The sequence below is a fragment of the Ursus americanus genome, chromosome 30 (assembly GCF_024610735.1).
Source record: "Ursus americanus isolate L20-20 chromosome 30, mUrsAme1.1.p, whole genome shotgun sequence".
Classification (NCBI taxonomy): Eukaryota; Metazoa; Chordata; class Mammalia; order Carnivora; family Ursidae; genus Ursus; species Ursus americanus.
In genome coordinates this window covers 19,810,491-19,836,803 of record NC_142156.1, presented here as the reverse complement: position 1 = coordinate 19,836,803, position 26,313 = coordinate 19,810,491, and the positions used below count along the sequence as shown (strand labels likewise).

Sequence of the window (26,313 nt, the reverse complement as noted above, 5' to 3'; positions counted from 1 at the left end):
CAGACGCCTCCGGGGGACAGCGCGCGTGCGCACGCACGGGGCCGACAAGCCCCGGGGGAGCGGGGGCCGCACGCATGCGCGCCGTCCGGCCCTCGCCCCGGCACCCCCCCCCCCGCCCCCGCCCCCGCCGGCCGTCCGCGCGCGCCCTCCCCCCAATCCCAGGCTGGTGCCGGGTACCCCCCCAACCCCCGGTCCTGCGCGCGCGCTCCCGCTCGCCCGCTCGCTCCTCCTTCCCCCCCCCCCCGGGCCCGCGTTACCCTGGGCAACCGCAGTGCGGCCGCACCTGAGCTCTGCGCCTGCGTCCCACCGGCCAGACCCTCCCTTACCCTCGGTCCCGTCCCCTGCCCCGTCACAGCTAGGGGAGGGGGGGGGCTTTGCCCCCTCCCCGCGAAGTGAGTATCGAGCGGCCTCCCCCGCCCTGCCCCACAGACAGACCCGCCGCCGCCACCGCGCCAGCGCCTCAGCCGTCCGCCGGGTCAGCGCGGCCTGGCTTCGCCGCCCCGGCCCCCGCTCCCAGAGTGCACCGCGGCGAGCGCTCGGGTGGGAGCCGGCGAGATGCGTTCGGCGGGCGGCGCCCACTGACCTCCCTCGGCCGCCCGGCCGGGGCAGGGCCGGAGCCGGGAGCCAGCCCCGCCCGCCGCCCCGCCCATGGGCCGCCAGCCCCCGCAACCGCCCGCCCGGAGGACCGCGCCGAGGGGGGGAGCCGCCTGAAGGACCGCGACGGCCGCGCCCGCAGGTGAGGCGGAGCCCGGGGTGTGACCAAGTCCAGCCCCGCTCACCTGGCCGTACCCCTGGGGAGGCTCTGCGGGCGCCGGCGGGGAGCGGGGGCACCTGTCGGGACAGGAATCTATTTAGGTTGTTTTAAAAAATCTTCGCTGCAGGGGGAGGGGGTCTTCGCATCTCACCCCCAGGGGTCGGCGGTGGGTAAGGGTGTCCCCTTTCGGAAACAACGGGGGGAGGGACACGAAAAGGTGGAAAGGAGGGCAGAAGTGAGGCGCAGCGACGAAGCGCCGGCTGCCTGCAGCGTTTTCCAGCCGGTTATGGGGAGGGGGATGCCGTTGCTAGGGCTCCAGTCCAGGCTGCAGACCGTCTGCACCGCGCACCCAAGCCAATCCCCTGGGGCAGGAGCGGGCAGCCCAGGGGCTGCTCCGGCCAGCCCCGAGGTGCGATTGTAGGGTGAGGGATCCGCATTGCAGGTGCACTAGGAGCGCCCGAGGGCCTGGCCCTGCTTTGTCTGGGATGCTGTGGGGAGGCGGCCGTCTGAATCCACAGCGCCTTTTTAAATGCGTTTTACCACACTCTGGACGTTAGAGACCCTCCCTGATAAGTTGCATTGTGTCCTGTCCTGATAACCGTTTACGTAAGTATTCTACCTTACAGCCCTTTTCCGAAGCTTTGATGTGGGCTTTAGATGACCCTAAATGACGATTTGCTTGTAATTCATGAAATTGAGCATAATGCAACTATGCAGTAGAGCTCCAGGCTTGACTACAGAGCTGTAGTCTGCTACAGTGAGTTACTCCAGTTTATCTAACTTACGTTTTCATGCTGACCTGTGTTGTTTAAATTCAAGCTTTGGTATTCAGCAGTATGATCTATTCCAATAATTGAAAATGAGGTGACCTAAGAGGAAATACAGTCGTGCTCCGAAATTTAGGTTGAGGTAAAATCTTATTACAAAATACAAGCTCCGAGGCTGTAGTGCTTTAATACATTACGCATTTGCAGAAACCTACCTGTAAGAGTGTTAAAGCTAGACAACATGGACGGCACTGGAGGAGATAATGCTTAGTGAAATAAGTCAAGCAGAGAAAGACAACTATCATATGATTTCTCTCATCTATGGAACATAAGAACTAGAATGATCAGTAGGGGAAGAAAGGGATAAAGGAAGGGGGGGTAATCAGAAGGGGGAATGAAACATGAAAGACTATGGACTATGAGAAACAAACTGAGGGCTACAGAGGGGAGGGGGGTGGGGGAATGGGATAGACCGGTGATGGGTAGTAAGGAGGGCACATATTGCATGGTGCACTGGGTGTTATACACAACTAATGAATCATCGAGCCTTACATCGAAAACCGGGGATGTACTGTATGGTGACTAACATAATATAATAAAAAATCATTATTAATTAAAAAAAAAAAAAAAAAAAAAAAAAAAAAAAGAGTGTTAAAGCTAGAAATGCTGCGTCTTTTTAAATAAGATTTTCAAGTTTGAGATTTATATAAAGAGCGTTGTTTTATTAAATGATTTTTTTGCACCGTCAAGAATTTGCCTGCATTTTCTCCCATTGAATTGTAAGGAAAAAGATGCTAACATTTAAAGTGACTTTTATCCCCAAAGATGTTTTAAATTTATGTATTTCTTTTGGCTAAATATTCATCTTGTGTGAAATAGTTTTGGGAAAAGGTTTTAAGGCTTGTGATATATACATATACATATATGTATATATGTGTGTTTACATATATAAACTATTGAGAAACCTTAAAATAATTTTTATTGTTTCTCTGCATCGTGTTATAATTACTCAGTAAATTTAGTTTAGGTATATTTAAAATCCAAAATCCAAAACAATTATTTGTGTGTATCAGATTTTTGTTGTAGTATGTGTAAATACATCAAACAGGTTTCTTGGAAAATATTGTTAATTTTTTAAAAGTGAATCCTTTTGCTTGCCATGGGAGATCACAGGTTCTTAACTCTTTCATCTGTGATTCATTGGATAAATTCATTTTAATGTCATTACTTAATTGGCAGAGAGCATTCGCAACAATACTGATGTTAACACGTTGATGCTTTTAAGAAATACTTACAAAGCATTTTCTCATATTTCTAACAAGAAAAGACATGGGCCTTTTTCTTCTATCTGGAACAAGGTCAACCATAAAAAATTCCTAATACATAGTGGGCACACATGTTTACTAACTAAGATTAATTACATCTACTGGATTGGCTATCTTTAAAGGTCAGCCTCTATTAGGTGCCTCTGTATGCTTCACATGTTTGACTCAGACTGACGTTCCAGACTAGTTAAGTAGGTGCTAGCTTAATGACACCAATTTTCACATCTCCAGCTTTGATGTTTAAACCTGCAGAAAGGTTTGGGCAGAGAAGTGAATGTGTCTTAATTGTCTTCAAATATTTAAGGTTTGTCACGTAGCAAAGGGAGTGTAAGTACTCAGAGTAATTCCCAAGTACAGAAGAGGCCAAGTAGTATTTATAGGAAGACAGATTTCACTTTGACATAAAAGCAAAAGTTGCTTATGATTAGAACCTCCAGCAGTGGAAAGAAGGGGCTGCTCCTTCCCCACAGAGTTACCAGATAAGCCCGCTCCCCAACAGGGCAGGAATGGCTACTAGGAGATATCACACGGGGTGTGGGAGAGGCCTTGTGAGATGGGTGTCTAGGGATTCCAGTGACAGTGGATTGAAGGGCTTTGTGGCTTTTTTTTTTTTAATGCTGGCTTCATAGCTACAGATGTGGGCATAAGGACTCCCCAGAATGTGCCAGAACCCTTGGAAGATTTGTACCAGGGTAGAGGCCAGCCTGGTATCAGAGGTGATTTTAAACCTACTTTGCTCTTGTATAGGGCTTTACAGGTAATAAAGCACTCTCACATTCAAAAGACTTTTAAAAGATTCTTTTTAATTACAAGTGATTTGTATTTCTTCCTTTGGCTTTTATTTTCTACAATAAACATTTAATTAAGAGGAAGATTACCCATTTCTATGAAGGCAAGCAGAAGAGGGTTTTTTTTTTTTAAAGCTCTTTTTAAAAATGGGATGATGTCAGTCATTCTTTTCAGAGTCAGCAGGTTGTGAAGGTGAATAGATTTTCTTCTTAGCTGAAATTATTTGTTAAAAGATACTGATTAAGGGCTACTTCTTGTGCTTGCTCTGCATTTTAATTTCTGTTTATTTCATTACTCAAACATGACTCAAATTTCACAGCAAAAAAAAAAATCCAGTCATATCCACCTACAGTAAGTTGCATTGGACTTTCTTCCAGTATGTCTGTGTTGTTTTTAAATATATGTTGGCAGCTGAAGGTAAAACACAGCTGAGAGAAATGCAATTACAATGTACTGAATAGATTAGGTGAATTGGAGCTTTGTGTCTGAAGAAGAAAAAGATGTGTCCTATTTCTGCTAAGCCAATCCTGGGAATGATAAGTTATCAACAATAGGGATGGTGATCTATCCATAAGAAGAAAGATTAGGTGGCTGTTGACAGTAAGTCATGATACATGTTTGAAATGGGTTGGTGGGGTTAGGACTGTGTCTGTGGCCAAGGAGCAGAGCAGAGCTTCCTGTGAATAGTAGAGCACCCAAACCAATGTTCTCTGCTCACGGATTTAAGCGGAGCGTGATGATAATGGGCCGATTGAGTTAAAACGGCATCTGACCCCTCCAACTGAGGAAGAAATTAGAGGGAAAACCAATCCTGAATCAATGTACATGTGTGCTTAATCTTTCAAAAACCCTTTTACTTCCTCTCTTTTGTTCTTTAGCAGATGAGTTTGTCTCATGCTTTTTGTGCCAGTTTATCCACCAGCTGAATTGGGTATGATCATTTAAATAAGACAAAGACTCAAACTTTAAACACGGAATACGTTATTTATTTATACTTTATGAATGAAGGGAAAAGAAAGTAAGAAAGCCTTACCAGTACTTAGTACTTTTAAAAAATATTGGAGACGCTACTTTAAATATTAAAAGGTCAACAAATAAGTAAGGCACCCATTTAGAAAGCAGTCTTTTTAGAGGTCAAAGTTTGCTTTTTAGAGCTCCTCCCCAGAGTCTCTGAGGCCATCACACAGCTGTCTAAAAACCTCTTTGTTAACTAGAAAACAGGAGTTTGCGTATTTTATGCAGGCTTCCACACTGGAGAGCAGACTAAGTTACACATCTCTGTGATTATCCCCAGTTTACCATTTTATCAGAAATAAATTTATGAAGCAAGGAGTATCTGCTTCTCTGTAGCTATAAGGGAAGAGCGAATACATTTTTTCCTTTTATCAAGATTCTTTCTACTAGCCAAATTCTCAACACTGAGCAGTGGAATTCCTTAGGTTAGCACCAAACAAAAGATCAAGACTGAAATGCTTTAACCTGACAATAAAGGGAGGGGGGGACAGAAGAGCACTTTTAATAAATGGAATTTGAGGCATATAGTACTCTGCTGCTACAATTTCTCTTTGTTGCCTACTTGGTGACACTTAAGAGGTGAAATTTAGACCTGCATAAGATCCACTACTTTTGCTCTTCAGATTTCCTTCCCAACCTATTTCTAAATGCACCCTGTGTCCTTTTTATTTACTATAGGTAAGAGGGTTTATGAGGCATCCTTTTAAGCCCAATTATGTAAAATTGCTTAAGCATTACTGCTACATTCAAATTATAATTCTGTATTATTTCAATTCTGTTTTTCATGAAGTTGCACATTTCACCTAGCAGTGCATGGCATTATACCCTGAAAGAGCTATTTGGTACATTGTAGAGTATTCATAAAAACACTGGTTCCCCAAGTTACAGTTCCATCATTGTATAGCAGAATAATCCAGGATTGCCATATTTTTCCAATGGCTACTTATCTAGTGTTCGCGGGATGAACAAGTGTAGGTAGTTAGGCTCATGCCATACCCCGAACAGTGAAGAAGTCTCTTTTAACCCCTTTCTCTCCAGCTGTCACACCTGTCAACCCAAGTGAAAGGCATTAGTGTTATTTCTCCTCCAGTGGCTTGTGGCGTGTGGGAGCAGATCCAGGTTTGATTTTTTAAAATAAGATTTATTCATTTGAGAGAGAGAATGTGAGCATGAGTGGGGGAAGGGGTAGAGGAAGAGGATCTTCAAGCAGACTCCCCACTGAACATGGAGCCTGACTCAGGCCTTGATCCCACAACCCATGAGATCGTGACCTGAGCCAAAATCAAGGTTCGGATGCTTAAGCAACCGAGCCACCCAAGGCGCCCCCAGATTCAGTTTTCAGAAGTATTTGTTTTGCACAATGGTAAGAAAGATGGAGAAAGGATGGTTGTTCACTTTTATGTACCCATGGACAAATATATAGCAGGGGTTATTAGGTATGGTCTATTCTTTTCAAGAGGGGTCAGTCTTTGTCTTCAGCAATGAATCATCTTTATGTTTTGGTTCAGTCCTGCTGACCAGACCAGAAAGTTTGGCCAGTGAGGTACTTGCTCACTGACCTGCCCTATTGCACTGCCCCAGGGGAGAGGAGAACACGGTCTTGTTTGATAGGGAGAAGGGATATGTAATCCTCCTCAGCCCCTGTGATGGGTTTCAAGAGAAGAATTCATTCCCATCCAGAAAGTGGTCAAGTCAGTTTTTGGCAGAAAGAGGTTTATCAGTATAGTGAGGCTGTGGTATTAGGACCTGGTTCAGAGATGAGCAAAGCCAAACCTTCTTGTTGAGGGCCAAGGCTGTTTTTTAGGAGGAGACAAAGTAAAAGTCTAAGTTGGAACAAGTAAAGCCAGAGGTGAAGCCTTTGTGGAGACAGGTAGGTTGAGTGCTGTCTGTTGGAGGTGTTCTCCAATCTTATCCATGGTTGTAGGTTGGAACCCAGAGCAGTTTGGACCGATCATTGGCTCATTCTAGAACACCACTGACTTCTACCCACCAGCAGGCTGTAGAGTAGAGAGAGTGCCTTTCAAATGAAATTCAGGACACCACCAAGACCTTCCTGTGCAGGTTATCATCCCATGTCGGAAGCTCAGGCAGGAAGCAGATTACCTGTCGCTGGAACTTGGAGGAACACTGAGTGCCGTGAGTTGTTAAAACAGCTGAGCCAGTGTCTTCCTACCAGAGCTGCTGTGAGTCCCTGGCAGTAACCCGCAGAACTGCAAGTCCTTACAGGAAAGTTGAAGTGATATTCTGGACTGATGAAGCATGATGTGAACGCAGTCACCCAGGCTTCCTGTACCTGCACCTGCACCTAAAGCATGTGGACAACCCTTATCAACACTTCCCGCTGGGGGAACCCAGCTTCATCCAGAACACTAATATTATGCCACTGGAGGGTAACCAGAGGTCTTGGGAGCCTGTTCAGTTCTTTAGGTGAAGGTCCCAGATTTTTGTTTGTTAAAACTCTTGTGTTCATAACCCATAGGTAGGACATCTGTACAGCTACTTCAGTCCAATTTCTGCAAAATATTGCCAGATTATTTCTCTCAATTTCATCTTGATAATTCACTACCTCTTCTGATTCTGGGTGATACAGTGAAGGCCTTGGTGAGTGTGTAGGGCATTTGAGCTCTATTTACAATCTGACCTGCGAATTGTGGTTTCCTGTTATAGATAGACACACTTAATGTGCCAAATCTGGACATGGAATATTTCAGAAGTCCTTTTGACAGTCATTATGACAGCCTTTGTATGTGGGTAGCTTCTTCATCTGATGAAATTGCTAAAACATTCACATTAAAACCATTTTTCTCATTTGAATAAAGCTAATTCGAATATATGTTTACAAATGCCACCCCCCCCAAAAGGGCTAGATAAGCCACTCTCTTTGTCTTTATGGTTCTTCTCTCCCACCCTCCCTACACCCACAATGTGAGCTTGACAAATAGGACAGCTCATATAATACTGTTGAGCTACAGTGGAAAATTTGGAGCATACAATTCATGTCTAATTATGCCTAGCATCCTTTTCCATGTATGTATCAGGCTGTGGAGCAAGAGGAGGAAACTAAGTCCTTTGTAGTTACCAAGGAGCTATCTTGGGGATGGTCTGGTTACAAGGACTCACTGCCAGACTCCAGAGGCCTTTTACTGAGGGGGCCTGCTCTGGGACTGGGACAGCATGGGGAAGAGCTTCCGGAAGGAACTGGTCAGTCTGAAAATGATGAGTGCTGATAGATAGCTGTGACCACATTATTCACCAAAAGAAAAATAGTTCTAAATCAGCCCCCAGTACAAGGTAATGTGAGCACCATTAGAAATGATCCCCGAGGGGGCCCCTGGGTGGCACAGCGGTTAAGCGTCTGCCTTCAGTTTAGGGCGTGATCCGGTGTTATGGGATTGAGCCCCACATCAGGCTCCTCCGCTGGGAGCCTGCTTCTTCCTCTCCCACTCCCCCTGCTTGTGTTCCGTCTCTCTCTGGCTGTCTCCATCTCTGTCAAATAAATAAATAAAATCTTTAAAAAAAAAAAAAGAAATGATCCCCGAGTGAGGAGGCCTCACTGTTTTTGCAACCGTCCATAGACAGAATGAGAGTCAGGAAAAAAGAGTGAGAAAGACCAGGGGATTGCATATTCCAGTGAGGACAATACATAGTGTCTTCTGGGCGGACTGCTGAGGCAAAGATGGATAAAGATTCTCCTTTGCTGAGAACAGTTTGTGTCAGGAACTAATTTTCTTGTCTGCAGCTGTTAATCTTTTCTCCCCAATCGTACACAAATGTTTATTGATTTACTTTAATATACCTGATTCACACACACAGTCATTCCAAACAGTGTATCTAAATAATATATAGACATTTAAAATTGCAGGATTTAAATGTTATCAGACATATCAGATGTCCATAATAACATCAATTGATTTTACCATCTTAATTTGAGCTGTAAGGGCAAGTGCTCAAAATGGGGCACCTGGGTAGTTCAGTCAGTTGGGTGTCCCACTCTTGGTTTTGGCTCAGGTCATGATCTCAGGGTTTTGGGATCAGGCCCTGTGTCTAGCTCTGTGCTCAGCAGCAAGTCTGCTTGAGATTCTCTCCTCCTGCCCACAACCCCCCCCCCGTTGAAATAAAAAATAAACCTTTTAAAAAAAAAATACACAGCAGATGACCCACGGGGGTTGTGAGGAGATAAGGTATGGTTTTTCCCATTTGAATTTTAGTTTCTCGATATGTCTTTAGGTAAATATACATTAACTACTTACCTCAGTGCTCTTCTAGTCCAAAAGGAATTAGGGATTTTAGAAAATACAGTTTACATTAAAGAATAACACAATTATTGACTAAGAATTTGGGGGCGCCTGGGTGGCTCAGTCATAAAGCATCTGCCTGCGGCTCAGGGCATGATCCCAGGGTTCTGGGATCGAGCTCCGCATGGGGCTCCTGCTCCGCTGGGAGCCTGCTTCTTCCTCTCCCACTCCCCCTGCTTGTGTTCCCTCTCTCGCTGGCTGTCTCTGTCAAATAAATAAAGTCTTAAAAAAATAATTTGTCAGAGAAATATGGTATTTTAAAACATTACTCAGCTAATGGAAGTGGAGTAACTTTTTTTTTTAACGGTTTTATTTATTTGAGGAAGAGAGCATGAGAGAGAGCAGAGTACACAAGTGGCAGGGGAGAGGGGCAGAAGGAGAAGCAGACTCCATGCTGAGCAGGGAGCCCAATGCCAGACTCAATTCCAGGATCCTGGGATCATGATTTGAGCCGAAGTCAGACGCTTAACTGATTGAGCCAGCCAGGCACTCCAGAAGTGAAGTAACTATATAAGTTAGCATAATAGGTAATATTGTCTAAGATTTTTAAAAAATAAATTATACTAGCTTCTTAAATTGTAGTTATTAGTTGTGTGCTCACGTTTAGATTTACCAACTCTTAAATGACAGTGTGGATAACCATGAGCTGATCAGTAAGGCAAGTGTAAGTGATTTATGAAGTACAATTTAATTTAACCTTGTGCAAAAATCCTACTTTTCTGTATGAATTAATATATGTAGGGTTGTCTGTCCCTCCCCACTCTAGCACGTCGGCTCTGTGACAGCAGGATTTGTATCTGTTTTAATCATTGGTGTATTCCAGTGTCCTTCCTAGTGCTTGGCTCAGAGGTACTCAGAGAAAGGTGTATGCTTTCTTGGAAGAATGAAGTGTGATACTTTATATGCTCCCACGGAGGAAAACAGGACCTTCCTTTACACCCCCAAGTTCAGAAAACTGTGTGTGAAAGGATTTGCCTCAAGAGTACTAAGGGCACTTGAATAATTTAATTCTGAATAATTTAATTCTTTCATGTTATATTGGTATACTTTCATTCTTGTTCTTAATACAGAGGCTTTTTAAAAGAGATAAATAGCTTTTCAATTTGTACCTGTATCTTTAGATTTTATTTCTTTTTTTTTTTTAAGATTTTATTTATTTATTCGACAGAGATAGAGATAGCCAGCGAGAGAGGGAACACAAGCAGGGGGAGTGGGAGAGGAAGAAGCAGGCTCATAGCAGAAGAGCCTGATGTGGGGCTCGATTCCAGATCGCCGGGATCACGCCCTGAGCCGAAGGCAGACGCTTAACCGCTGTGCCACCCAGGCGCCCCTAGATTTTATTTCTAAACTGGGATTCTTATAACCCAATTGTTTTTACTTTGGTAGAGATCTTTTCCAAGTAGAAAACCATTTTAAGAATTACCAGCTCAACGCTAATTTCTTTAATTCTCCAATACAGTTGTGCAAATAACAAAGTTTAAATTATGGCTCTTTTTATAAATAGCATTTCCTGGTGCTCATGGAGCCTGTTCTTTCATTTTTCCCAGCCTGGAAAGCTTTTTTAAAAATGCTAGTACACATAAAATATTAGGAGTTTTGGCATGATTTTATAAATTTTTTTGGAGTCCTTAAAAATCTTTTTAAGATACATATGTACCATTTAGTGGTCTCCTTAAAAACAGGAATTCCTTTGCATTCAAGAAATGTTAAAGCCTTTAAACATCAAAATTTCCTAGCGATTCATTAACTGTTCTAGATCAAAGTACCCCATGGAAAGTGTATATTGGGTCAACTTTGATATATCCATTTATCATCTCTAAAAATACCACTTTTGTAACCGTAATACTGGAGTCCCTATTTGGGGTTCCAGAAATCTCTCACATTCACCCTCTCCATTTCTCAGATCACTTAAGCATTTATAGGAAAAGACAACACCTTAGACCGTCAAATAAAGGGAGGAACGTTATTATATTCTTAAGCAAATTGGAGTTTACATGCAGCCCTTTTCTTCCAAGCAAAAGAAAGAAAGGAAGTGCACGTATTTCTGGCCAGCATGGTGAGGTGGGTAAAGCAGCACCTTCCTGCACCTCCGCCTCACCAGAAGCTTCAGATGTGGGGGAGAAGCTCTCTCAAACAGAGGCCCTTGTGGTCTTGCACCTCAGCTGCCCTTTCCTCCAGGGTCAGCAGCTTGTTGCAGGGAGAACGCTGCACATGGCTGGAGCTTGTCCCTCCTGAGGGCTCCATCCACCCACAGTTTACTGGCAATCCGGGAAACCCAAGGAGAGCAGAATAAACCTCAAGTCAAAAGAGAAGAAAAGGCCTGGCTCCAGTTAGATTGACTCGAGCCCAGGGCTTCTCAGCCACAGTACTGCTTTTTCAGGCTGCATCATTCTCTGTTTTGAGGGCTGTCCTGTGCATTGTAGGCCGTTGTGCAGCATGCCTGACCTCTACCCACTAGATGCCAGACATACCCCTTACCTGATTTTGACAACGCAAAATATCCAGCCCGGGGGCACAAGTGCCAGATGAGAACCCCTTCTCTAACTGGGTCATGCTCTCAAGTGGAGTTAATCAAGAGGATGGACTTCCTGTGTTCTTCCTTTAATTCTGACTGCTTACAGTTGTCTCAAATCATAACATTCACACATGAATTCCGCCTATTCTTTGGAATATATACATACTATATATTCACACACACATATCTTGGGATATATATATATATATATATATATATGTATATATATGTATACGTGTGTGTGTGTATATATATATATATATATATATATATATAATTATATCCCCCCTGCTCATGCTCGCTCTCAAATCTTTAAAATAAATAAAACAATAAATTATCAGTGAGGCAACCTATTAGAAAAGCAGACTTTTAGAAATCAAAATTATATTTTAAGTGAATTAGCAATAATCTCTAAAGTCCAGATGTCTTAAAATGCTTGTTTGGTAGTGAAACAGAAGTATTCGTTTCCACGCAGGAAAGCAGGGTACGATTGTAGTTCTTTAACAGAACTAGCTTCTTAACCCAGACACAAAGGAGTGTCTGCTTTTCTGCAGCTTTAAGTGGAAAGAAATATTTTCTCTTATGCGGAGATTTTTTTTCATGAGCAGCATACTCAAGCATGAGCACTGGACTTCTAGTTAGCATCAGGCAAGAAAAGCATAGATCCGAGAAGCTTAAAACTTAAAATATGGGGAAAGAAAAGGGCAGGAGAGGACTTTGAACAGATGGGACATGGGGCAAATGATGTTCCACCTCTGCAGGGCATGCACTTTAAAGCATTTGTGGCTTGTCGCCTTCATCTGGACTGACCAGCAGAGTCCACGGCTGAGGGTATGGCCTTGGAGTCGGCCCTTTCAGGGATGAAACGCAGCCACTTGCTAGCTGTGACTTCAAGGAAGTTACTGAACCTGTCAAAGCTTTTTTGTTAATGTGTAAAATGAGGATAATAGTGTCTACTCCTTAGAGTGTATAAAAAGGGCATAGCTTGGCTCGCGGCATTGAAAGCACTCTGTGCGGGTGGTTCTGTGTGACACCATTTCCCCAGAGCGGGAGGATGTGGGGTTAGGGCTCTTGCCTTCCATAATCCTGCCCCACTGGACCAAACACTCTTCAGTCCAGGTTTTGCCTCTGTTGGATAAAACCTGTTTCCCCCCATTTTCTTTCTCTTCTTCCATCTTCATTTTTTCTGAGTGGTTTTTAATAAGCAACTGAAATCCGACGGTTTCTTTTCTATCTAACCTTATTTTCTAACACTCCCCAGAATGTTCTTTCCATGTTCAACATGGGCTCACTGCTATTCTTCAGACTCCATGTTTACCTCACCAGAAACGTCCTCCTGCGTGAACCTAGTACCTCTTCAAAACAAAACCATCTCTGCCCCAGCAGTCCTCCTTTCAGCACTCACTGGGTGCCTCCATGTGCCTGGCAGTGCAGACGGTCCTGGGAATGCTCAAATGACATGGACCCTGCCTCCCAGGGATTTATACAGCCTCGAGTGGGAGACGGGCAGGTAAATAAGAGCACGCTTCAGGCACTGTGGCAGGTGAATCTTCGTGCCGTTACCCTTCCTCTGGTCCCTGTACTTGGCATATACCTCATGAGGGTTTCATTATACTTTGTTTTCTTTGTACTTGAGTGGCTGAATCTCACAACCCCGGTAAATTGTAGGCATAAGACTGAGTACACAGTGGGCGCTGAGGAGCATGTGCCGGCTTGATATTTAACCTCTAGGCACACGTTTAAAAGGAGGATGGATTGTTCAGCCTATTCTAATAGGTCTTGTCAATTTCGAAAGATAGAAAAATGATGATGTCCAGCGGCTGGTGCTCACCATGACCTCTTGAGGATTGGAGTGGTTCTCAGGCTTTCAGAACTCCTGTTAACAGTGCATTTTTGAATGGGGGAAATGTGACAATAGAAATAAAGAATTGTCTGTGAATGGAGTAGAGTCAGCTTTACAGAGAACTTGCTGCATTGTCCATGTTTTTCTCATGTCGTCACGGACCAGGAAAAGCCTCATCGGAGCTTGGCATGAACATTTCCTCATTTCTGAGTCTCTGACTCCACTGAAAAGTTCCTCCGGTGTAAACTAAGCCCTTGATTTGCACATGGCACAGCCACATCCTGAGTTTGATGCTGTGCCAGTGGTCAGCACCAGGGATTGATTTGTTTGGCTCATAACAGAAATAACTTTTCCACGTGTAAATAAGCTGCCCCAATAAGACCCTGTATGTCACAAACTCAGAATATACTGAACACGCCCACGCTTTCTCTCCCACTGAAATTAAACTTTATTTCATTTTTATGTGGCCTGATAGATTTTGGGTCTTTTTATTTGAGAGACTCCCCAAAGGCACGCATGAACTGGCTATCCTTCCCTCCTTTGCCTTATTCCCGTGCCAGTTGGAGAAATACTTCCATATCCTCTCACCTCGCCAATATAAAATACACTACCTAACAGGGGAGGGTGTCTGACCAGAGACTGGCTGAGAGAACCACTAATTCCCAACTATAGGTAACCCTTTCCCCAAGGGCCAGCTCAGATTGTTAGAGGGAGGCATTCATTATTCTAGGTGCTAGTGGTATACCAGGGAACAGACAGAAAGGCCCTTGTTCCCATGGAGTTTACATTCTGGTAATACAAGAAAGATAAATAAATGACCAAATTGTAGGTAGTGATAAATGCTAGGGAGACATAAACTGGGATAGTGTGATGATGATGGCAAGAACAGGCCCGTAATGGTGTCTGTGGGCGCCTGGGAAACCTGTTTGGGTGATTCTCCGCATTGCAGTAATAATGGTAGCAAGCCCACAGTTCTAGGCGTGGTTCTAAATGCTTTACATCTCTGCTGCCTGGTGTGGTAGCCCCTGGCGATATGGGGCTATTTAAATTTGAATTAATTCAAATCAGAATAAATACAAGGGAAAAAATGTGCTTCCCAGACCTACTAGGTACATTTCAAGTGTCCAGTGTGACTAGTGACTGCTCTATCGGACAGAGTAGACTGTTTGGATCATTGCCAAGGGTTCTGTTGGCTAGCGCCTCCTCAAAGGAGCTCATTTCATTTTCATAGCAACCCTGATAAAGTGGGTACTGCTTCCCCATGTCACAGATAAGGAGAGTGAGGCACAGGGAGCTAGACATAACTTGTCCAAAGTTGCATAGTTAATATGAGACAGGGCTAGGATTCAAGCCACGGCCATGTGGGAGTTAATTCCTACCCTGCTGTGTCGCTGGGGCCCATAGGTGACTAGAGCTGGTCTAGGCAGTCCACCTCCCACAGGACTGCAACCGATAGAGGCGGTTACACCTCGGTAAAATCTTGTCACAGGATGCTTTAAGATTCGGGTAAAAGAAATTCTGAGCCAAGGGCTAGGTCTTTCCTGTCTAAAAATATAGGTCTATATTAACACAACTCCCTCCTTGGAAAGAAAAGAGGAAGCTACAAAGAGCAAGATAATACCAGGTTGATGTGTGATCTCCGTAGAGCAGATCGTCTGAGCTGTCTGTGCCTGTTTCCTAGCACGTAACGTTGGGAGGATAGTAAGTACCCACCCCGCAGGGCTGTCGTGAGGATTTGGTGAGGCGTGGCGTGGGTGGCACTCAGCACACTGCCCAGCATCTGCGCCAGGTGAACGGCGGCGGCTGTCACCACCACGCCTGCCCCATTCTGTAACGGCCACTGGGATGGAACGCTCCAGGGTGCACGGCGAACAGCCAGGACGGACACCTTCTCCTGGAGCTGCCATGAGACCTTCTGGTTCCAAACACCGCACACTGGAATTGGAGGAGAGCCCCAGGAAGGCCTGAGGTGGAGATGTCCCCTTTGGAAACGGATTTGCATTATCTCATACATGGTGCTTATAAATCAAGGCAAGTGTCTTACTCCTCTGAGCCCTCATTCTCTAAAAAATGGGCATAATCATACCTATCTTGCATAATAGTTTCAATAATTAAATGATTATCTACCTATGAGCCTGCCGCATTAACCCTTGGTCAATAGTAACTATAATTACTAACATCGATGAATGATTTCCAGCTTCTCATGAGTAAAAAATGTCTTTGAGTATTTTCTTGCCCAGATGGCTTGGACTGACCCAGAGGCTGGGTCAGGGCAGAGACAACACAGATTGTCATCCAATACCGTCACCATGAGCACACTGTAAATTGCAGTGGCCAAACCTCAGAAAAGCAGGGCAGGGCCAGCTGGTGGAAAGCATCATGGGGTGCTCACTGAGGTGGAGGCTGCCCCACACCCAGCAAGAAAAGTGTCCGCCTCTATGACCTGAGGTGACTATCCTGCCCAGGATGCAAAGCAGGAAGAAAAACAAATCCCCCAGGCTCCTGACTGACCCACAGACTTCAACCAGAGTTGGAGCAACCAGAAGACGCCGAAACACCCAACCTAAGATTTTGGGACTTCAAATGGAAAATCTGGGCACTCTAAACCAAAATTGCTGATTTCTAAAGATGTGGATACATCGGGTGCTTATTATTAAAAGTATCTAAATAAAAGTGGGCCCTGACAGAGTGGGTCATGAACCAAGATTCTAGTTAACCCCATCATGGGCACACGGGGCCAAATACAAGAGGAAAAAAAAAACAACAAAAGAAAGTTGTACAAATGGAAAAAGTGACAAAAGTGAAAGAATTGTGACCTTTAAAAGGTAAAGGTCAGTTAAGAGTAAGAGAATACTGAACTGCGCTCCATTCTTTGGAAATTCCTTACAGGACACAGTGATGTTCACTTTCCCCAACTACTTCTGCTCTCCTCCCACAGCTGATAGCTCGTCGATGAAATACAGCTGCCCTACCTCTTATTTTACTTCTCTTTATTCATTTCCCTTTATTTCCACTGGGCTAATGTACTGATGGCTTGTCTATCTAGTATGATCCAAATTAGGTTGCAAGATGAGCCCTAAGATGGCACACATGGCACCAGGCAGCCCCCTCGAGCTCATCAGCTTCATCTGGCTCTCAGCATTGCCTATTGAAGTGACAGACCTTCTCCGTGGATCCATGTTTCATGAAGAGTTTTCCTCCTCTCTGGAGCCTAGTGCACAATTTACTGAAGAAGTGGAGTATGGGATCCTGGGAGTTCTCTCATGCCCTGACATAATAAAGACTCATTGTGAGCAGAAAGAACTTTAGGTGAGTCAGCCTGAAATGCCACCAGTAAATGTGTCTCATTTATTCTGCACAGACAGGAAGCTTACGGAAAGGAAACTTTGAAGAAACTGAATAATCTCAGGTCAGGATTGTCAGATCATGAGATGGAGAGTCAAAGGGTCACACAGCCCTTGGTGGACATGCTGAAGCCATACAAAAAAAGTGATAGGAAATGAAGATCTAGGTAAATGCCTCTTTAAAAGACTAAGTTTATCTTGTTTTCAAATTATTGGTACTCAAGCTATGTTAGTCCATAGAAATAAGCGGCCCATAAAAATAAATATTTTATTAGTGATCATCAGAGGGTATGTAATTACTGAAATTAAATGGCCACTGTGACTTTGGTTACTGAATTGACTATCGTTAGGCTGTTTTAATAATTTCAAAGATCTCTACTGTTTTCCCTATTTAAATTCTTCTGAAATAATTAGCATGGACCCATTTTGCAGAAGGGCAAGTCAAAGGAGGTGACTTGTTTTTGCCTGATTGCTAAGCTAAATTACAAAGCTGTCAGAGATGGCGTAGCTGGGATTGGGCTGAGCTCTTCCACCTAAATCGCAAGGATAAGGTCTCTTTTTCTGTAGATGATAATTTTCCCAGATGCCCTGTAAGAGTTTAGCTAAATATGTGCTATTAGCACTAATGAAACAATTGACTATTTTACCTTTTGTAAGCAATAAAGGAAAAGTTTGGCTAAATTAAAGTGCGTAGAGCTTCAGTTAATAATACCTTTCTTTCCTTGAAACCTACACTATAATTAGGCAGGTCCACAAGACAGATAAAGGAAGCCCTATCAGTTAAATCAGTTGAAATGGTTCATCTGTTTGGCAAACCACACAGAGATTTTTAAAGCAAGTGAACACATCTTCTGAGCCTTGGACATACAATGTAGATTTAAGGAGATCAAGTGCTAAGATTTAAGGAGAATCTCCTGTTTCATTATTGTGAAAAGGCAGTTCTGCATTTGGGTCACTACATCTTTTAGGTTATCAACCAGTAGACAATTAAAATCTGCAATAATCACAGTGTAGAAATGGAAACACTAATCAGATATGACCTGCTTATTTCCCTTCCATTTAAAGGAAAATATCACTAGGTAGAACCGTGTGTGTGGTCAGTTGGGAGATTTATATGTCCCTAAATTGTTGGCTCAGAACCATCTTGGTAAAGACAAGCTTATTAGAAGTTTGCAAGTGGCATTGCTATTGAGTTGTGAATGTTTTCATCTCTAGCTTCTGAAATGAGACTACTGGGGTGGTCCCCAGAGGGCAGTCATCCTGGATGCTGTGCAGAAGGACAGGAGGCGGACATAGAGCAGGAAGGCCCAAGAGGAGCCACCACTTGGCCATATCTTTCCCTAGAGGCTACTTCTCTTTAAGACTTTTCTCTTTGAAGTAGAAAGTGCTGAGCTGAGTCTCTACTGGCATATGTCTGCACACCGGCCCCACCTCCCCAGCCAGGAGATGGGGATGCTGGTGTGCCTGCCACAGGGTGTGGGCATTCTGGCAATTAAGTGGCCCAATGTTCTTGGAGACCCAGGGCACTCCCAGAAGCTACCATGTGATTTCAGACCATGGAGCTCATGCATCTGCCCCCCTTGGCCTACACTGCCCTCTTAGAGACACTCTCAGACAATCTGAAACACAGACTTGCTTCTTCCTGAGATGTTTTCAAGTGGAGGGGCTGAGCCCCTACCAGTGTATAGATACCTGACGTGGTTTTTAAATAGAAGCCAAACAGAAACTCTTAAAGCATGAGATAATCAGACTGCAGAGAAACTTGGTTAATAAATCCATCATGGAGGCCCCTAGTGACTGCAGACTTCCCAGACAGCCACATATCACATTCCCATGTCTAATTGCCAATCTCTCTAATCACATCTATTACAACTTTAATGTTAGGCTGTACATACTTTCAGGAGGAAATGGCTGTCAGTGTCTAAAGAATTGTGGACGGGCCTTGTATTTTATGATGAATAATGTCAGAGAATTATAGGAATGCATAATGCATGGGAGCAGGGAGGTACTCAAGAGCTCCTCGTGATCATTGTCTGCATGTCTTGGGGACACCGAATTGTTGCTTTTGTAAAAATGGCCTTCCCATTCATTATTCTTGGTTCTGGTAAACTAGTCACAATTCTAGCAATCCAAGACTACCCTGGAACAAAATAATTAAAACATGTGATACTGCTTTGCTAGTGGATAGTTAGGGATTATCTTTCTTAAGAGAAATCACTTTTTAATTGTTTTCCTGACTATAATATATATTCATCATTAAAGCAGCTTTAGGGAGTATCAAAATAGAATTTTTAAAAAGTAAAAATCATCCACAATCCGCCATCTAGAGATAAATGCTTTTAACACTTTGTTGTATATCCTTCTAGATGTTGTCTCTACTTACATAGGCAAAAATATGACATTAAATATACAGCTTTAATTTTTTAAATTTTTATTTGTCAAAGAGAAAGAGAGAGGCAGGCAGAGGGAGAAGCAGGCTCCCCACCGAGCAAAGAGCCGGATGCAGGACTCAATCTCAGGAGCCTGGGATCATGACCTGAGCCAAAGGCAGACACTTAACTGACTGACCCAGCCAGGCATACCAATATACAGCTTTTAATATATATATTTTATATTTTGTATTATGTTATTTTAGTCACCACACAGTACATCATTAGTTTTTGATTTAGTGTTCCATGATTCATTGTTTGCATATAACACCCAGTGCACCATGCAATACGTGCCCTCCTTAATACCCATCACCGGCCTATCCCAATCCCCCATTCCCCCTCCCCTCTGAAGCCCTCAGTTTATTTCTCAGAGTCCATAGTCTCTCGTGGTTCATTCCCCCTTCTGTTTACCCCCCCTTCATTCTTCCCTTCCTTCTCCTACCCATCTCCCTGCTATTTCTTATGTTCCATAAATGAGGGAAACCATATGATAATTGTCTTTCTCTGCTTGACTTATTTCACTTAGCATAATCTCCTCCAGTCCTGTCCATGTTGCTGCAAATTTGACTTAACCAATCGTAGAATATTTCCTTATTGGTAAATACACATCTCCATGATCATTTGTAATAATCGCAGAGTTTGCATGTACCATGCTAACCTTTTTTCGGCATTCAGATTACTTTGTGAGATGGTTATCTTGCAAAAAAAAAAAAAAGAAGAAGAAGATGCTTTTCTTTCTTTTTTCCCCCCTTTGCTTGCTTTTGTTTTCCTCTTTTAGCTTTTAGGGACATAATCATTTAAAAAAGATGTGCTGCCTACCGACCCAGACACTCTCCATCATCTCTATCATCTCTGCCCCTCATGCTTGTGCTTTCTCTCTCTCTCTAAAATAAATAGATAAATCCTTTAAAAAACCTAATTCCCTAAGAATGTAATAAAGATTTTCTGTCTCTTTCAAAAACAATTGCACCTTTTGTTTTCAACCTTTTTTTGCTTCCACTTTGTTTTGGGGTTTTTTAAAAAAGATTTTATTTAGAGAGAAAGAAAGAGAGCATAAGTGGAGGAAGGGGGAGAGGGAGAGAGAATCCCAAGCGGACTCCACACCAAGCACAGAGCCCAGTGTAGGGCTCAGTCAGTCTCATGACCCCAAAGTCATGACCTGAGCAGAAACCAAGAGTTGGACGCCCAACTAACTGAGCCCCATTTTGCATCCACTTTGTCATGGTGTTCATTCTCTTTACCAAAATATTTCTGGAGTGGTTTTGTTGAATGCTTCTGCTCCCTGGAACTGATGTCCTTTTCTTGGTGCCCTAATTCTTGGGGATTCTTAAATAACTTACTAGTTGAATTTCTTAAATACACGTGCAAGTAGAAATAGGTCCTACAGCTTAAAACAGTTTTTTATCCAGGACTATTGTGAATTCAGAATAATGTCAGTATTCATTTTCAGAGACGGTAAGTTTTCTTTCCTAAAAGCCGGTATTTTGGATTGAGAGTCGATGGCCTAATTAGCCTTGGACCTTTTTTAGCTTCTTGTAGAGCACTTCAGATTGTTTCTAAGTAAGAAGTAGGCTTTACTGTCCCTGAGGGTGCCTTGCTCTGCCTCTTTATTCTCTGCCCGAATGCTTCTCTCCAGTGCAAGTGGAAGATAGAGGCCAGCAGAAAATGCTCCTGTTTCCTTTTATGTTTCTTTCTTTCTTTTTCTTTTTTTTTTTAAAGATTTTATTTATTTATTTGACAGAGAGACAGCCAGCGAGAGAGGGAACACAAGCAGGGGGAGTGGGAGAGGAAGAAGCAGGCTCCCAGGGGAGGAGCCTGATGTGGGGCTCGATCCCAGAACGCCGGGATCACGCCCTGAGCCGAAGGCAGAGGCTTAAGGACTACGCTACCCAGGCGCCCCTCCTTTTATGTTTCTGTCTTTGGAGTTAACTAGAATTTCTTTGCTAGCTCTATTTCCATACTTAGATGATGTTCTGGAAATACTGGAAGGTAGGACTCAGTAAACAGTTTGGTATGTTTGCATAACTGTGGGCCAGTATTTACATGAAAATAATGTTTGTAACGTTTATAGCTCACATTTAGCTGTAGCTAACAGTGCTTACTGTACCTAGACACTGTATGGGATGGCATTTTGCTCTTGAAACAACCCTATCAGATATTGTGGTGATTTAGGTGACAAGATGGGGTTCAGATTTAATCCCATACACAGTCTGCCTCCTCAAGAACTTGTCCGTTCTGGTCTCGTTTATCCCACTGAGTTCAGCAAATCTTCTTTGGGCCTCAGTTTCTTATCTTGAAATAAAGAGGGGTTGGAATAGCTGGCTGATTTTGAAGGTTTCCTCCACTCTCAACTTCTTGAGTCCAGGAATCTCCCTAGAAAACCACCTCCGTGCTAGAAATCCTCTCCCATTGAGGATTTGCCTTTGCCCTTGGCCAACCTCTATTTTCTCCATGGCAATGCTTACTCTAGGACCTGTAGGAGAGCGGAACATGGAGTCCGCAGGAGAAGGCCACAGAGGTCCTTGTCACAGAACACTGGGACGCCATGGCCTGTTCAGGACCAGGCAGCTCCTGTCGGGTCACAGGCATTGCCAAAGGCGTGGAGAGGGCAGTGGGACGGACTGCAGCTGTTCTGATCGCTCGTGGCATGAGGGAATCTAACGTGAATGGGTTATAACTTATTCATGACTAGAATCTAAAATAGCTTCTTATAACTAATTCACAGCTACCACGAGAGTGCTAGTGTGCTATTTTTTCAGATTCTAAAATTATTACCCTAGTTCCACAGGCTTTCTGTTGAGCAAAAGATAAGTCTGCTTTTGATTGCCCAGGAACAAAGAAGTTTCCCATTTTTAAATGGTGGGACCCTTTCCTATCAAAGATATTCCATTGCTTTTAGTCTAAGAAATGTGGTACAGGCACACTTTAAAATATTTCTTCTGGTATGTCAAGGAATTATGGGATGAGGTCATGTTCAAATCAGTGTTTTTTGATTAATGCAATGTAATTCTTGTGGAGAGCTCCACTCGGCAACATTAGAAAACATTGTAAAATTATCTGAAGCCGGCCTCTAATGTATGAGTTCAGATGTGAAGGAAGAATGGAAGTTCATTAGGCAAAAGGGTGGGAGGTAGTTTGCCAGGAAAATTCCAGATGGAGGGAACAAGTCGTGCAAAGGCCCTGTGTTGGGGGAGGGGTGTGGCAGACGAGGTCGGGGAGGACAACAGTGTTGATGGAGTCCCGAGGGGACTGGTGTGGGGTGAGGCTGGGGAAGGCAGGCAGAGCAGGCCAGGCCTTTGGGAATGGGGGCTGGATCCCAAGAGCATTGCAGGGATGCGACATGGTCAGAGCTGTGTTTGCAGATGAAAATGTAGGCAAGATCTGTGTGTGTGCTTAGGAGGGATGTTGAAAAAAAGGTATGTATTTAAAAGGGGGTGAGAGTGAGCCTGGCTTTGGTTCCTCCACATCGTAGCACCAGAGCTGCTCCCGGCAGCGGCCGAGGTGCGGCGTTTTGACCCCACATGGACTCATTGCTGAGTCAGCCCCAGAAGAGGACAGGGAGTGTGGCCCTAGCTTTCGGACTGGGCACCTGCCTGGACCCCAAGGACCAGGACACACAGGCGATGCTATGTGTACTTTATTCTTTCTGCCCAAGCTAGCTTAGCTGCTTCATAAAGGCTCCAGCTAGGCCCAGAGTGCTTGCCTTCACCCAGCTTCCTTGACAACTTTGCTGGTGAGCCTTTTTGCCATACTGGCTGGTCAACAGTGCCCTGCAGTCATTGTCTGTCTAAACTGGAGTGCAGAGAGCCCGTGGATCCTGCCCCGGTGAGCAGCGCAGTGCAGGCTGTCACATTGTCTGGGGCTGGTGTGGCCGGAGGCACACCACGCTCCCTGTGCTGAGAGGCCACCACGAGGTACCCCGCTTATTTACTTTTCTGGGTCAGAGCATTCGAGATGTGATGCAGACGTTTGGAAAAGCGTCTGATTTTCTGCATGGAATTGAGACCTACCCCAGCCTTCAGGATTCTCACTCACAGAGCCTTAGGGCCCAGAGAAGCTACAAGGCTCAGATGCAGCATTCCCTGATTAATGGTTTCCCTTGTCAGTGGGATATTCCTGCTTTTCCTCAGGGGAGTATTGCGAGAACAAATGACGTAAGTGATAGGAGAGCACTTTGTGTATAAGTGAAGATGGCCCATAAATAAAATTATCGTGTCATCATTCATACATTAATGCCCTGAAAGAGAGGAAAGAACATTACTTTTGAATTAGGATGAGAATTGGACACGAGCTACTGACAGACCATTTGTCCTCATGCTGCCACAGAGCAGCCTCAGTGAGGCCGGGGCTGACATCTTTCCAAGGACCTTCATTAAAAGCAAGTTATCACCAGGAAATGGTGTTAGCATCCCTCCCTGTGCCGGGAGGCCGTCTTGGCCAGGTCTCCAAAACTGATCTCTAGAATTTGGAACAGTAAGCCCTTGTTAAGCATTAATTTTCCCAACATGTAGAGTGAATTGAAAATTAACAGGAATTTACTGCCTAATGAATTTACCACAGGAAGAAATGCATGTGTGGCTTAACCTCCAAATCACGGCCGAGACGGTCTATTCAGCAGGTCTCCCTTCAGGATGCCCGTGCCCGCTGCTCAGCTGGGGTTGCGCTGGCAGAGCCGTGCACACCATGGGCGGGGGTCCTGCCCTCTGGCTGCCGCCGTGGCCGGGCCCTGGAATGCCAGTCACTTGGAAGCCTGTGATCTGCAGCTGAGGACAGCATCTCTGAGAGGAGAGGAGGCCAGTGTCCAGGCTGCGCTGCCTTTGGCCGAGCCAATAACTGTGAAATTGCTGACAGCTCCCAGTGATGCTTAGAAACAAAATCGGATTGCCTCAAGACAAAAAGCCACAATACAAAGAGCCCACAATTTGTAGTATATGCCCTTTTGGCACAGAAAGTGCAGTGTTGTGCAAGCCGTGCTCCATTACTGGTTGACACACCGTTGAGACGGGGCGAATGCCTTTACTCAAGCAGGATGCATTATTCATGGATAGTAGACGCCCTGCACTTTTACCTTCATCCATCATGCTGACCCTTTCAGGGCGGAGTCATCAATGCTCCTTCATGTCTCGGACTTCCAGAGCGTCTCAGGGAGTCTGAATTAAGCCTCTCAGGACCACCGTCATTTCTTTCTCCAAGTTAGCCACATGTCCCAGCTATGTCTCCGTGGCCTAAACTAGAGGCTTCTGTAGGTTCGTTCTTGCCAGGTCACCGGAGGGATTAGGTCATGACCATGACTGCATGTCACAAGAGCCTAAGGATAAGACATTGAAAGTGTCACTTTCTTTTAAGCTACAGCAACTCCTTGTCGTCGGGAAGTCAGTGACGTTGTCAGCCTTTTGAGCTGATGGAAGAGAATATAGTAGCTTGGACACAATTTGGAGACGTTACTCATTTCCTCGGGCCTAAGTGGGCCTGTGCTGTTGCTGTGTCTCCCAACACCTGGAGGGTGCCCTGCACGGATAGCGTCTCCTCACTTGGGCCTGTTACACCAGCACAGAGTGCAGAGAAGGAGAGAGCACCAGTTGAGTGAAGTGCCACGGGGTTGAAAATGCCTGTCCTCCCACTGTCAGGGCCCCAAATGGAGTCACCACGGCTCCCTTGCCTGCTCTGCGTGTTACAGACTCACAGTCTTCCTGTTCACCTTGTGTTTCTTCCCAAGACTGTCTGCCCATGACAATGGGAAGCTTCAAGGGCCCGTTCTTATTTCTGTACTTGCTGCAGTGAACTAGTAAATTACAGATTTAGTGCAATTCAAGGCTGCTGAGCCACTGAGGCAATTAGAGTGAGAATGCTCAGATTTAAATTTTTTACAAATAAAATGTATCTATCACACTATGATTGGAACAGGGTGGCCACTGAGGTCCTATTTTTACTCCCCTCTCTGCCCCCTCCAGTAGGTTACAGGCACATCTCATCCTGTACTATTGGTGCTAGATAAAACTGTTTTGAAATTTTAGTGTTTCCCATTTTCTTTGAGCAAGGCCTACCTGTAAAGTTAGATTCAAGCAGGAAACCAGAGGGAACTCCTTCCCACAAGAGCACGCTGGCCAGCCCGGCCGCACCCCTCAGCGTGGCTGGCTCCTGCGTTAGGGTCAGCATCCTGCTCTCGGGCCACATGCTGGCCAGGCCAGGCAGCATGGGCTCTCCGGAGCCCTGGGGTGCCGGGTGGAATTCCCCGCCTGGCCCAGGGCATGGACAGGAGTACCTGCACTTGAAGCAGAGACCAGCCTTCGGGCTGGAGACTCAAAGGCGGCTCACAGCTCCCTGTGGAGCTCTGTCTGATGGACTTGACCCTAGCCTCAGCTGTAGCCGGCCTGAAGCCGAGTTAGAGGCCTGGGAAATCTCATCTCTATTCCCTAGAAACCATCACTGCAATTTGCTTAGCTAGTTCCCTCTTGTTGGATTCTGTTTGTGGTCTTTTCTGACTGTGAACTGCTCTGTAACAGCCGTTGTCACGGCTACCTCTTTTCACACAAAAGTAAATCTTGTTCTTCGGTTGATTCTTAGAAATGAAATCCCAAATTCAGAGGGGTGATATATTCCCAGGCTCCAGACACACTTTGCCAAATGGCACCCCCACCCCCACCCCAGATGAGGGGAAGCGGCTAACACTGCCACCGGATGCTGTGCCGTGCCCCTCTCCCCCCAGAATGTCCTTTTGTTCCTCTGTACCTGTTCCCCTTACCCTCACTCTTGGGCTTGCCTGTCACACTCTTATTTCCTCCTTAACTTTCCTTTGGAGAGAAGCCTGTGGCCCGAGGAGATCCTGGGAAGTGTTTCCGTGTGAGTGAAGATGCATGTCTAGAGTTCCAGTTATGAACTTTTCTTAGCTCCTGAGCTGGGGTATAAATATGGCACTGGTCTTACAAATCACAGTGACTGGTGTCACCCAGTGTGGTGACAGTACCTGGGTGTGTGGTCATCTGCAGAGCTATCCACATACTGGAACCCCTTTGAGAAGTGGTGTCTCCTCTGGGAGGGCTCTTTGGCATAGCAAATGAGGAAAAATGCACTCTGAGCTTCTGTGTTTGCAAGAATAATTTATAAGGAAATAATCCACATTTTGTTCTTTGCATTTTTGAGTGCTATGCAAGGCGTCTTAAATTTCTTTGGTAGCTTTTCCAGAAAGACCAATTGACTTTACCACATTTCTCGAGTTACAGTAAAGGCAGAGAATCTGA

The 26,313-nt window shown here is 44.8% G+C and overlaps 1 protein-coding gene across 2 annotated transcripts in view; it reads left to right on the top strand.

Moving 5' to 3' along the window:
• Positions 1-301: 301 nt before the first annotated feature.
• Positions 302-26,313, top strand: part of CCDC92 (coiled-coil domain containing 92) — a 31,215-nt gene continuing 5,203 nt past the window's right edge. Inside the window, exon 1 of one of the 2 annotated variants that reach the window (XM_045778799.2) lies at positions 302-736. The gene's annotated coding sequence lies outside the window, so the exon portion shown is untranslated. Of the gene's footprint in view, positions 737-950; positions 1,361-26,313 lie in introns of those variants that run through there. The other variant, XM_045778791.2, reaches the window with a different exon arrangement.